This window comes from Lampetra fluviatilis, chromosome 35 (genome assembly GCF_964198595.1).
Source record: "Lampetra fluviatilis chromosome 35, kcLamFluv1.1, whole genome shotgun sequence".
NCBI classification, from domain to species: domain Eukaryota; kingdom Metazoa; phylum Chordata; class Hyperoartia; order Petromyzontiformes; family Petromyzontidae; genus Lampetra; species Lampetra fluviatilis.
Window position 1 is genome coordinate 9,065,823 of NC_136309.1, and position 14,144 is coordinate 9,079,966.

Consider the following 14,144-nt stretch of genomic DNA (forward strand, 5'->3'; position numbering starts at 1 on the left):
CCACCATTGGCTTTTAGACGCATGAATAAATAATTCACACAACACATACATCTGTGAAAAAAGCACGCATTTCTGCATGTTGTTTTAAAAATGATGGTTTTCTGGCCTGCACTATTATTCTGTTATGATGATGGATTTTATTGTTAACAGATTTGAAAATTAGTTATTGCTGCCCCTAAACATTTGGTTTCAATGTAGTTTCCCTCAATAACTACTTTGCGTTTCCCCTTTTAAATCAGACTTTCAAAGTGATCTTGAGGATAACATTAATGCTTGTATCTGTTTTTATCATAAATACGTTTATTAATGGGGCAATACTGCACTTGCAGAGAGGTGATTATACGTCTCAAATATTTATAGGGTTAATAAGCAAATACTGTGAATAATTACAGAATGCTTTTCCCATCAGGTATGTAAGACAGAACCAGGTTCTTATGTGTAGCAAGTTTGATTGTCTCAGCTTAGTTACAAAAACTGGAAAGTTGTAGTTTTACATTTTTAATGAAGCGCTATTTATTCACATCGCTGTTGCATGGGGGTACTGAATGGAATATACTGCCCCCGTGAATTAAGATGCCGTAGATACAATTTGGATATAAACTTCTGCAAAAATGTAACAAAGGGTTTTCTTCGCATTATGCACAAAAGAAAGTTATTCTAATTTTGACTTAAAGCTTTCGTGACTGCATGAATTCATATTCTTTGGTTATTTCTGTGAAGTCACGTAGATAGAAAAATAATAATAAATAATAAAGTGAATTTAACCGCTACTCTCCCCCGCTCTGCGTCCCCCCTCCCCCATCCGGGGCTCCGTCCTCTCTTATCACCTTCCTTGCCACCCCCCATCCTGCGCCCATCCTCCTTGGCTCCTCCCCCTCCTCTTACCCTATACCAGGGGTCGGCAACCAAAATAACAAGAAGAGCCATTTCTTTCCAATTCGGTACAAAATTCAGTATTTCAAGAGCCGCAATGCATCTATGTACATACGTACATATCGTCAAGAAGCAGCCCGTAAAGAGCCGCATGCGGCTCCGGAGCCGTAGGTTGCCGACCCCTGCCCTATACAGTATAACAATGTCTCATCACAAATAACTCTCGTTACAGTTATTTTGCTGTGCCTGTTTACACCTGATGAGGGAGGCTTGTGTTGCCTCCGAAACGTCGTGATTTAATTTAGTTGTTTTTATTTATTTCATTTTATCGATTGTTTTACCTACGCGACTTTACCAAAAAAAACAAAGAGTATGAATCCTTGCAATCACGAAAGCTTCAAATCTAGAATGAATTAAAAAAACACTAATGTAGACTGTAGCCTGGTTCTTAATCGGAGTGCACTTGCAATTTATCATGTGGACTGTATCCTGGTTCTTAATCGGTGTGAGTGTATTTGCAATCTATAATGTGGACTGTAGCCATGGTTATTAGGCTGGGTGAGTGTACTGGTAGTCTATAATGTAGACTGTAGCCTGGTTATTAAGCTGGGTGAGTGTACTGGCAGTCTATAATGTAGACTGTAGCCTGGTTTTAAGCTGGTGAGCGTATTGGCAGTCTATAATGCAGACTGTAGTTTAAGGTTAAGAACCAGGCTACAGTCTGCAATATAAACTGCCAGTACGCTCACTCAGTTTAATCACCATTGCTACAGTCTACATTATATACTGCCAATACGCTCACCAGCTTAAAACCAGGCTACAGTCTACATTATAGACTGCCAGTACACTCACCCAGATTAATAACCAGGCTACAGTCCACATTATAGATTGCCAGTACACTCACCCAGCTTAATAACCAGGCTACAGTCCACATTATAGATTGCCAGTACACTCACCCAGCTTAATAACCAGGCTACAGTCTACATTATAGACTGCCAGTACATTCACTCCGATTAAGAACCAGGCTACAGTCTACAGTAGTGGTTTTTTTTTGCTTAAATTATTTCTATTTTATTATTTACTATTTTTATTACCATTATTATTTTTATATCTACGTGACTTTACCAAAAGAACCAACGAATATAAGTTATTCTATGTTTTGTCCTATGCGGATAAATACTGATTCAGCAATGTTCGCTGTGAATACCAAAGTAATCAATCTTCTTTTGGACTTTTCTCTTAATAGTTTTCTCTAATCACCAAAATGTGTTTAAAATTCTATGGGGCACAGCTTAGCTGTTTGTCAGCAACATATTCAAAGGTGGCGAGAGAAACTCAGCTTTTGCATTCTTTCCAACAATTCATCATCATCAAGTCACGACACATGCACTGCTGGATAAAGGTCTCCACTAAACCAGCACCATCTCTCACGATCCTGTGATGTAACAATTACATCCCGATTCCATCACCAGCTTCTACAAACTGCGCAACGCATTTCGCCACTCAGAGGCTCACACTGTGGATTGACCACGAGCATATTTTTATCCAATATTTTCGTCTTGCAAAATGAAAAAAAAAGTTTTTTTACTCTGGCAGTGGTTAACTCTGTCTTCTTGCCAAATAAACTGAGCGTGTGGTGGACGATGCAGGCAAATGTAACTGTGTTGACGAGACCAGATTGAACACAATTAGAACTTTGGGTTTATCCTTAATAGAAGCCAGGATTTTAATGCAGGGATTTCTGCGATGTGGAGCCAAGTGCGTTGGGCATGGCGGTGCATAACCTTAGAGCCAGTGCTTTCTTTATGTGTGTGGCTGGTGGACAGTGCAAACATCATCATGTCCGGAAGAAATCCACGCACACGGCTATAAAATGGGCAGCACAGCAAGTAGGTTCCGAACATATGTGCGTGTGAAAAAAATGTTGGCGCCTCAAGATGCACTCCATGGAAGGCGCCTTTAAATAATAAATCATGATTTATGCACTCACCTTGCACGTGTGATTATTGTGTTTCTCTCCAGGCCCTCTGGGTTTCTCCAACGTGCAAAACAAGGTGCAGCTCTTTGTTGAAAAAATAACGTTTTAAAATTAATTGTTGGTCTTTTCCAAGTAATTATCTATTTACCATGTTCTATGGGTTTATAAGATGCTCCAGGCAGTATGATCCACCCCGAAATATGTGCCCAGCGTCAATACAGTTATCTCATCTCTCTCTCACGCACGCACCTATCCGATTATAAGATGCACCCTAAAATTTTGCCTTGAAATACAGTGGAGAAAAAAATTGCGTCTTAAAATCCGAAGAAAATGGTGTTGCCCATAAGATGTTTCTTGTTTTGTTTAGGTCGCGTAAAAATAAATGTGTTGTGAAATCTGCCATCACCTGACACAGCCAATTAGCAAGGTTTGTCACGTTAACAAAATATGCCAATTCGTTACAAGTTCAGCATACTGGTGTGTTGGAGAGTAAACCCAAAACACTCTCCAACACACCGGTGTGCTGAACGAGTAACGAATTGGCATCTTTTGTTGACGTGACAAACCTTACTAATTGGCTGTGTCAGGTGATGGCAGATTTCACAACACATTTATATTTACGCGATCTAAACCAAAAAAAAATATAATGGAAAATATTGGTCGCGAAAGCCTACGTCCTAATATGGTATTGCTTTGTGTAAGAATTCGAATGCATAAATTATAATACGACACTTTAAATAACCCTCCCTGTGACTGTGAATGAATGGCGGAATGTTCAAATTCACAACACGAGATAGGAAAAGTGAGATACACTATCGCGTACATCACAATGGCAATCAATGGGGCAGCAGGAATGCGCACCGAGGCTTCGCGTGTGGAGTGTCCGTTCCGCACCATGGTCTTCCGCCTATGGCGCCAACAAAAGGAGCACTCCTCTCTGCTCCCTCTGAAAACGGAGCATATGCGGCTTACCTCCGAGGCAAAGTGCATCGTTCTGTGGTCTGGTCCAATAATTGGATGTCTTGCTCCGAACTAATGGTGGGCAAGGGAGTTGATTGACTGCGAGCATGACGTTTGCCTTCTTTCGTTAGGACCTTCCGTGCTCCCAATCGGCGGTGCTGTTGATGGCCCGCCCCAGACACTTATCAACTCCTGACTAGAGATTCATGTATTCGTTAATGTGACCGGAAAGCCTGGTGGGTTTGTACACTTGCCACGGCTGCCATTCACAATTATTAGATGTGAGTTGGTTAATCATCCCACATTATTTCCAGTCCATGCACCAATCCGACTTCAAAATGTTCCCACTGTTAAAGCATTACTTTTGGTGAAATACATGTCATATTGACAATTTGATATTCGTTGTGAACAAGTGGCTTGCGAAGCAAGACAGAACGTACTCCGATATGGCGATTAAGTCCTTTGTTTAATGACATCGCACGCCAGGGCGAAATGTTAAAAATACAGGTTTAATCAAGGTCAGGATTTGCTTTCAATGTCAGACCATAGACTCTCCAACCCCCTCCCAATTTCTCTGCCCCTCAATAGAGTAATACACAAAAACCTAAAAATGGTGCAATGCAATTGTTATTTAAAACAATGATGTTGCTTGAAACAATAACATAAGACACTGTTCGTTGCGAGCAATTTGGCTCTGCAATCAACCTACAACTTTGTTCAAAATATTTCTTAATTTGTTGCAAAAGCAACAAGCAATCTTATTGCCTGGATGTGGTCATGCGGATGCTATGGCAACCAAATGTGACAGCATGGAGATGTTGAATCAGAGAATCTGATTCATCCATCTTTTTGAAGGGAAATAACTTACACCTTATATTGTTTTATTTGCACTTGAATAGCTTCACACTGCACATGTCATGCTTCCACAGGCTTTATGTACACTGAGGCTTTGTGTACACTTGCAGTAGAGATGCTGTGTCGCATATAGGGAGTGCAACAAAAAAACGTTGCAAAATAAATGCGCACTATTTAACTTCAGCTTAACAGCTGGTATATATCCACTTTTAGAGCACATTACGCATTGGCAAACATACCATTTGCTGAAAATGGCTGCGAAAAAAGCTTTAAAATAATAAAACGTACGCAACTGCACGTTGACATACTTCGTCCGATGTATCACAGTACAGCATTATCACCTGCGCAGCATGTGCTGTCACTTAAGGCTTTTAGTGTTGCTTGAGTTCAGGCAACATAGGCCACATTATTATAATGAACGGGGTTGAAATGGAGTTCTGGGAGAAAAATGTGTTCGAATTTGTTTCGTCACACAGTTTTTCTTAGGAAAACCGATGATGCTCCAGGATTTATTCCTGTTTTGTTTTCATCCCATTTGAGTGGTGTATGAAAGAATGTATCCACAGTGTAAAGCGATCCATACAGTATAATATGAGTGTAATGCATAACGAAAAGTCGAAGTTGGCACGTGTGAAATATGGCCTGTTGTCATTTACGGTTCATCGCCTGAGCAGCATCTTTATCCACAGGGGGATCCATGACCTACAAGAAGAACAAGTCAGCCTCAAATTGGCCATACATTTCAAGCAATTTAAAGAAGTGGGTAATCATCAGTATAATGATAAAGCGGCTTTTTTTAATTGGCGTGAAATTTGTCAACCAATTAGGACTGTAATTCAGACAGATATAAAGTTTCAACATTTCCTGATGAGCTCATAAAATAGCAGGGTGTTTGAACGTATTTGGACGAAATTTATTTTCATTCGTGCTGAGATGGTGATGATGCATTCAGTTTCATGTACATGTCAAACACTGACGAGGTCCACGAGTAAGTCACTTCCTACAACTACACATAATTACTGTGCGTACAGAATTCCATCCGATGTTTATTATTGAGATGATTTTGAAACTGTAACTGTGTGGTTGCTTAATTTTATGGAACTTCCCAGTTGGTGAAATGTGAAGAAACTGATGCGGTGCCTTCGTAATAAGTTCCATATGGTTACTCTACGTTAATAAAAAAAAAATGTGAAAAATTATCATGAAAAAAAAACAAGACTAAAATGATTACATAAGTAGATTGCGCTCATAAGTAAAACGAGTATTGCAATAAAAATACATTTTGGGAGGGGTATAGAGGTTCTCGAATAAACTTAATCTTGCACGACTGGAGCTGCATGTGGAAGCAAATTGTTGGCAAGACTCAGCGTGTGTGTCTAGTGGCAAACAACATTTAAAAAAAATAGCACAGAGCCAGGGTCATGTCCCAATTACTCCGCAATTTTTACTAAAATCACACTTATTTAAGTTCGATAATTATTATGTGTGTATGTTGAACTCCTTTTGCACTGTACGTAGTTAACCGTGCTCATTGAAATAATCTCGTACTTGACGAGATATGATCCTCGGGGGCATTGCCATGCAAATGCCTCATTTTCTATTTGACTGGAATGAAGCCACACGTCTTATATTTCTGCCCGCACCATGGCCAAAAATCTGCTTTCCTGGAGGTGAGTTTCAAGCCAAAAAGTGGCTGTGTTATTGTACGTTCGTGAGTAATGGACTGCCAGCATTGCCCGCACACGTAACCTTGTTAGAGAGCGGTGCCTTTTGAAGGGAGGGTTTCTCAAGGCTGGAAAGGGCATTTTGGATTGTGTCCCACCCCCTGCTTTAGGGGACAGACAGCTTAACACTACACAGACACACTTAGCATTCAGGCTTAAAAGAAAGTGTGGGAAGAAGGAACAGGGTTGAGATTTAAATAGCAGCCATAGACAAGTTCAAATGCGAGATAGAAAATGAATGGTCCTTTGCCATGAGAGTCCAGAGTAGACAAATACCAGTGCCTCAAGACCTCTTGCCAGGAACATAGGAGGCTTAAGGCCCCATCTGTTGGGGATTACTTATAGGGAAACATTTTTGTGTGAACGGGAATTCAAAAACGACAAGTGTTTACACGACGTGTTGATGGTTCCAACAAACTTATGCATGCAATAATAAACTATCCTTAACTCATAATACCGGGTAGAACCATATAAAGTAATCTGAATAATGCACCTCGCTTACTGCCAAGTACATTTCCATTCAATCGAGTCGCAATCTTAACGTTGAAAAAAATGAACATACCATCCATGCAGATACAGAAACCACGTGACTTTTTCGATTCAATGGTTGTCTATTCCCCCGACATAATAGCGGCAATAACGGACTTGAGATGTTTTGAACTAAACCGCCCATGTCACTCTAAATCCTTCGCACTTGGTTTTTTTACGGTTTTTATTTTAACAAAAATAATATAAAGTTCCTTCTTATCTGATCACTTGATTGGACACATTCCAAGAATCCAATGCTCACTTGTAAGTCCAACATTTTAAACAAAATTCAGATAAAATCTCATTCTGAACGGAATCAATTGTGCAACCCAATAAAGTATAACATTGGGTCAAATATCTCCTTAACACAAAGCCTCAGCTTCAAGAAATCATAACTGTCTTACATTGATTTACCAGCTCCTCTGTTGTGATATAACCTTCACCTTAATAAATAAAGTCACTGGCACCTACGCTGTTGTTTTAGAAAAAGAAAATCATTTATCATTTCCATTTTTTTAATGTTATATTTGTATTTTTTCTGTCTAAACATTTACATGTTTATATTGTGCAACTGTAATCTGTCTATGCTATATATTTCCATGGCATATATGCCCGGTTGTTGTCTGAAAAGTTATATAATCCATAATTTTGAAACCTTTGCTATTGCACCTAAAACTAAACTATTTGTTTATTTTACCAGGTAAGGCCCACTGATCTATATAGCTTTTTTTCAGAAACGCTCTGGCTACAAATTAAAGCCCAATGAAGTGGCGTATCATGTGGAAATTTATTTCAAACAAATAATCGAAACGCATGTTTCTTAATTTAGGGAAATAAACCGGAGGACCTGGAAAAAAATCCATGCAACCACAAGGAGAACATGCAAACTCCAAATATACAGCAGGCGTCAGGGTCGGGATCAAACCCACGACCTCCTGTATATCAGGTAAGGTGTTTAACATCCCGCCACCGTGGCACCTGTCTTTATTCTGGGATTCTCCCAAGTTTTCTTTCACAAAAGACACATGTGGCCTCAAAAGCCACATGTGTCTTTTGACTTAAAGACAACGATGTCAAAAAGACAAAGTGTCTAAGCATTCAAACGGGTGTTGGGGAAATGTTCATCTCTGTTAGTGGCCCCTGAGAAATGTCACATTTCTCGCTTACGTCACTGCTGGCAAAAGGGCCTCCACAAAAGTGAGCTCTGGAGAGCCCTTCTAGAGTGTGTTTGTCCTATTCGTTCATGTCGGTCAGACGTCTCGGAGGCGGTGAGGGTACACACACTGGAAATCGACGAACTGTCATGTACCCACTTATACTGCTGGGTGGACAGAGGACGGATATTTAGAAAAGTCCATAATATAGGTTTTTTTGGTTAGATCGCGTAAATATATGTGTTATTAAACTCGCCACCACCTGACACAGCCAATTAGTAAGGTTTGTCACGTAAACAGAACATGCCAATTCGTTACTAGTACGGCACACCGGTGTGTTGGAGAGCAAATCCACAACATTTACAATCTGAGTATGACGTTTTGGCAGTAATTACAACTAGCTTCACCACTGGCGAAACGTCTTACTGAGATTATAAATGTTGTGGATTTGCTCTCCAACATACCGGTGTGCTGTACTAGTAACTAAATGGCATGTTCTGTTTACGTGACAAACATTACTAATTAGCTGTGTCGGGTGGTGGTGGTTTAACGACGCATTAATATTTACACATCCGACCCAAATAAACCTATATTATGGATGATAGTGGTTGCGAAAGCCTATGTATTAAAACATTTTAAAAACTATTTTTTTCAGATTTCGAGTCGGTAAATTGAACCATCAACCTCGGGCTTGCCAGTCCAGTGATTCCACCACAGTAGCCAGCAGTATCTTCATAGGACAACCAATGTAAAGAATACATCGACTTTTCACTTCCACTAATTGAAACCAACTTTAAATTTGTACTTAACAAAATATTTCCCCGGGGTTGACTTAGCCTTATGATGAGTAGCCAGTGAGGTCTTCTTTCTGTCATCATCATCATCAGCTGACACTCTTATAGCACTGCTACATGAAAGCCTCCGCTTAACAAAGACTTTGCCTCTGTTCCAACTAATGCTGTCACTGTTTGACACCTACATGCATTCTGGTATGACAGCCGACTCTCCCCTCTGTTGGGATCTTTGATTGTTTTCCCTCTCATGGATACGATTTTGTTAAATGTTTTATTCATCAGTTGTCTTTCCAGGAAATGTAACTTGCCCAAATGTATACACATCTGAAAAACAACGACGCCGTACATATTCTTTGGGTCTTTCGGTAAAGTCACAAATAACAAAATATTGTTTTACGAAAAACTACAACATTTCGATCGCAACACAAGCAATCGTTATCAGGAGAAAAAAAGAGGGGGAAAGCTGCTGAGGCAGTCTGTTTTGAAGGTTTGAGATGGGTGTAACCCAAGGGTCATAAATGAAGTGGGCGGGGCTAGTGATATTAAAGTGAGAAATTTGCATGTAAATGTAAGATCGGAGAGCTACCTCCACGACGAGGGCGCGGAGGTGGCCATTGTATTGTGAGAGATTAGCATGTCAATGTAAAATCGTGGAGCCGCCGCCACCTTGAGGCCACGCCGGGGTATTGCACGGCAGTGACGAACTGGCGGCCGACGCACCGCTCTCCTCCGCGGTGTGCAAAATGGTGGCCGTGACACGCGTGGTTGGCGGGGACTGTGAAATGGCGGCCGTCTCCACCCTGCCCGGAATGGTGGCCGTGTTTCCCAAGGGGAGACCCTCCGAGGCACCGTCGCCGGTCCTCTGCACGTCCACCCCCGGACGGTCCGCCACCGGACTACCTCCAGCGGCGATCGGCGTGACGAGAGCGACGAGGTGGAGGAGCGCTGTTGTCAAAGCGCCCAGCTGCGTCTCCACCCTTCGCCACGGATCATCAGGGCGAAGCTGATGTATGCTAGTATTTAATTTATTATTTTATCTTTATACGTGACTTTACCGAAAGAACCAAAGAGTAATTCCTGCAGTCACGAAAGCTCCAAATTAAGTCTGATGTGAAGACTCCGCCACGCCGTCCGCCGCAGGTGAGACATCGGCACCTATCGTGGGCTCCATAAACGGGACCACGGAACCCGGGGTCGCCAGGAGCTGAGTCGCCGTCTCGTCATCGTCGGATGACACTGCAGGTGGATTCTTCTTTTTATGGTGCTTGGACATCACGTCTTCAGTAGAGCACCGCCAGAAAAAGTCCACTATCTGACACCACTGTAATGAGTGGCTCCGACACAGTAAGGAACTTCAAGTTATTTATTAAATCTTCGGTACAGCCGCTCTCTCTCTCCACGGATGTCGACCCGCTCTCGTGGCTGTGCTGCCCCACGCCACGTGGCGCTCACCCCGCTCGCTACCGCACCGCCTGGCTGGCGGCGCGCTATGGAGCAGCTGAGCGGGTGGAGGTCGAGCCGCCACGTGGCAGGTGGAGATGGCGGGATAACAGCGACGGGGAGCTCCTCTTCGATCTTCAAACACCGACCTCTAACGTTGCTGTACCCCCTGCTTATATTCCCTTCTCCGAGGCTAAGCCCCGCCTCTGGCCACGCCCCTCCTGGAACCTTCGAGAACTTTCCAGAGGCTTCCCTGCTAGATCCGCCCATTCACCTTTCCCCAGATAGAATCCCTAATATAGATAATACGTGGACTGAATCAATATGTAAATGTAACCCCCACAATAATGCAGGAGATGGCACTCTTATTACACTAATCTCTCAAAATACAATGGCCACCTCCGCGCCCTCGTCGTGTAGGTTGCTCTCCAATTTTACATGCAAATTTCTCACTTTAACATCACTAGCCCCGCCCACTTCGTTTATGACCCTTGGGCTACACCCATTTCAAACCTTTAAAACAGCCTAATTCAGCAGCTTTCCCCCTTTTTTTCTCTCCTGATAATGATTGCTTGTATTGCGACCGAAATGTCGTAGTTTTTTGTACATGACTTTACCGAAAGACGCAAAGAATTAACTCCTGCAGTCACGAAAGCTTTAAGTCAAGATTTCACGCCGTACATCTTACACTTTTATTATTATTTTATTTCATGTGTTTGTCCTCTTCTCAAGAGTGACGTTAAATTACTTCACAATAACTTTTTTAACTTTCAGTTTTTTTCTTAGATTGCGCAGAAATTCAAAGATTAATGCGTAACATATTTTTACAGCTGCTGTCAAAAATCAAATTGAAAAATCCAAGTCTGTGCAAACTTTAGGGTTGCTTTTATGAATGCGCTATCATTTTATACAATAACATAAGTTGAACTGACAGGTAAAGACAGATTCTTCACTGTGTGTCAAAGGTTATTTAGTTATTCCTAGCTGATAATATCAACGTGGGAAGTACAGTTAACAAAAATATACAGTGCATACACACAGGATTTGTATAAATAGTAGCATTCATATCATGCGCACGTTCTTTGCCAAAAATTTCAATTTTTGTTTGCACCAATGAACAACTTTCCCAGAAAGGCATTATCCTTTGTGTGCAATGCTATTAACTGTGAGACACATATACATCTTATTTAAATTACAGGTTATACAATATGTTGAAAGCTAACATCACTCGTGCATCTAATCTGTCAGTTACCATAAACACTCAAGTACATATTTGCAGATACATTTGAAGTTGTATAAATGGGTAATATGTTTTACATGCGATTGACGACCAGAATGCCTAGTCTTTGGTTCTTTCGGTAAAGTCACGTAGGTATAAAAAGAAAATAAAACAAAAATTATATATCACGACGTTTGCGATCGAAACGTTTGCGATCGAAACGTCGTGATATATTATTTTTTGTTTTATTTTATTTTTCTACCTACGTGACTTTACCGAATGAACCAAAGAGTATGGATTCCTGCAGTCACGAAAGCTTCAAATCAAAATTGACCAGAATGCCATTGAATACTCTGGTATAATATCCTGGTTTCATCACGCGCAACAAGTTAAATTTCAGAGCTCATTATACAGTGAGGGAAAAAAGTATTTGATCCCCTGCTGATTTTGTACGTTTGCCCACTGACAAAGAAATGATCAATCTATAATTTTAATGGTAGGTTTATTTGAACAGTGAGAGACAGAATAACAACAACAAAAATCGAGAAAAACGCATGTCAAATATGTTATAAATTGATTTGCATTTTAATGAGGGAAATAAGTATTTGACCCCCTCTCAATCAGAAAGATTCTTGGCTTCCAGGTGTCTTTTATACAGGTAACCAGCTGAGATTAGGAGCACACTCTTAAAAGGAGTGCTCCTAATCTCAGCTTGTTAACTGTATAAAAGACACCTGTTCACAGAAGCAATCAATCAGATTCCAAACTCTCCACCATGACAATGACCCAAAACACTCGGCCAAGGCAACAAAGGAGTGGCTCAAGAAGAAGCACATTAAGGTCCTGGAGTGGCCTAGCCAGTCTCCAGACCTTAATCCCATAGAAAATCTGTGGAGGGTGCTGAAGGTTCGAGTTGCCAAACGTGACTTGGAGAAGATCTGCAAAGAGGAGTGGGACAAAATCCCTCTTGAGATGTGTGCAAACCTGGTGGCCAACTACAAGAAACGTCTGACCTCTGTGATTGCCAACAAGGGTTTTGCCACCAAGTACTAAGTCATGCTTCGCAGAGGGGTCAAATACTTATTTCCCTCATTGAAATGCAAATCAATTTATAACATTTTTGACATGCGTTTTTCTGTATGTTGTTGTTGTTATTCTGTCTCTCACTGTTCAAATAAACCTACCATTAAAATTAAAGACTGATAATTTATTTGTCAGTGGGCAAACGTACAAAATCAGCAGGGGATCAAATACTTTTTTCCCTCACTGTAAGTGCCTGGCTTGAACAATGTGACTCATATCCATATTGCAAATTGATAAGTCACACATTTTTCCACTCAAGGATGTTTTGGAATGTCATCTTTTCTAGAGCTCATATACTGGGTGACCAACACGGTATATATAAGCAATAAACTTTGTAGCTGAGGAGTTTTTTAGGTTTTAGGTCCCAAACAAGTTGAGCAAGAGATGACCAAACTTTAATTTACATAAAATCTTCCAGACAGACCCAACAAGGCATTACATCTTTTATAAAGTGTTTGAATTGAATATGAGCTGCTGTGGGTAATTTTCTAATTTGGCAACAAAAATAATTGGGCCAACTCAATTAACGGGCTCCCTGGGGCTCCATCTAATACAGGCCATTCCACCAGCAGTGGCATGAGCAAGCAGTTGCAGGACTGCACCTTTACCTGCTTTTCTTTTCATACAAAATTATCTACCATTTAGTTTAACACGTGGGCTTTCACGAACAATATTATTCATAATAAAGGTTTTTGGGTTAGATCGCGTAAGTATTCACCACTCAACACAGCCAATAATTAAAGGATTTGTCACGTAAACAAAACACGCCAATTAGTTACTACTTCAGCCCACTGGTGTTTTGGAGAGTAAATCCACAATATTTACAATTTGAGTAGTACGAAGTTTCGCTGGTAATTACATCCAGCATCATCGAGCGATTTGCCAAAGTGGCAAAGCCCGAAAGGAACTCGACTTTGGCAAATCGCCCGATGATGCTGGATGTAATTACCAGCGAAACGTCATACTCCAACACACCGGTGGGCTAAAGTAGTAACTAATTGGTGCGTTTTGTTTATATGACAAATCCCTTCCTGATTGGCTGTGTCTGGTGGTGGAGGGTTTTGACAAATTTATAATTACGAAATCCAACCCAAAAACCTTTATGATGAATATCTACCATTTAGATCTTTAGTTTCCATGGAATGCCAACGTTTCAGTTTTTAACATCACAAAACCAACTTCAGCAAGGCTCCACAGAATGTATCAGACAGTTAACACAATTGAATGATGGCATCCTTATAAATTGACTTCGTGACAAGCACGTTGCCCACACAACCATCAAGTCACATAAAGCCATTCTATCGCTGACTGAGACGCAGCTAAAAAAACATTACCAGTCTAAATCCATCAAGTTTTAGATAAAATATCTGGATAGACCATCTCTCCCATCACTATTAAACTGAGCTATGCAATAAAGTATGTGGTAAGGCAAGTTTGAGCTGCCAATTATTGTACCCGATGGCCATTCACACAGATCTTGTAAAATAAATTGGTGCAATACTTCATTTAAAGATATTAACGCATGAGTCCTTTATT

General features: G+C 40.9%; 1 protein-coding gene across 4 annotated transcripts in view; it reads right to left on the bottom strand.

Moving 5' to 3' along the window:
• Positions 1-14,144, bottom strand: part of SPATA20 (spermatogenesis associated 20) — a 108,792-nt gene that overhangs the window by 72,074 nt on the left and 22,574 nt on the right. The window lies entirely within an intron of this gene.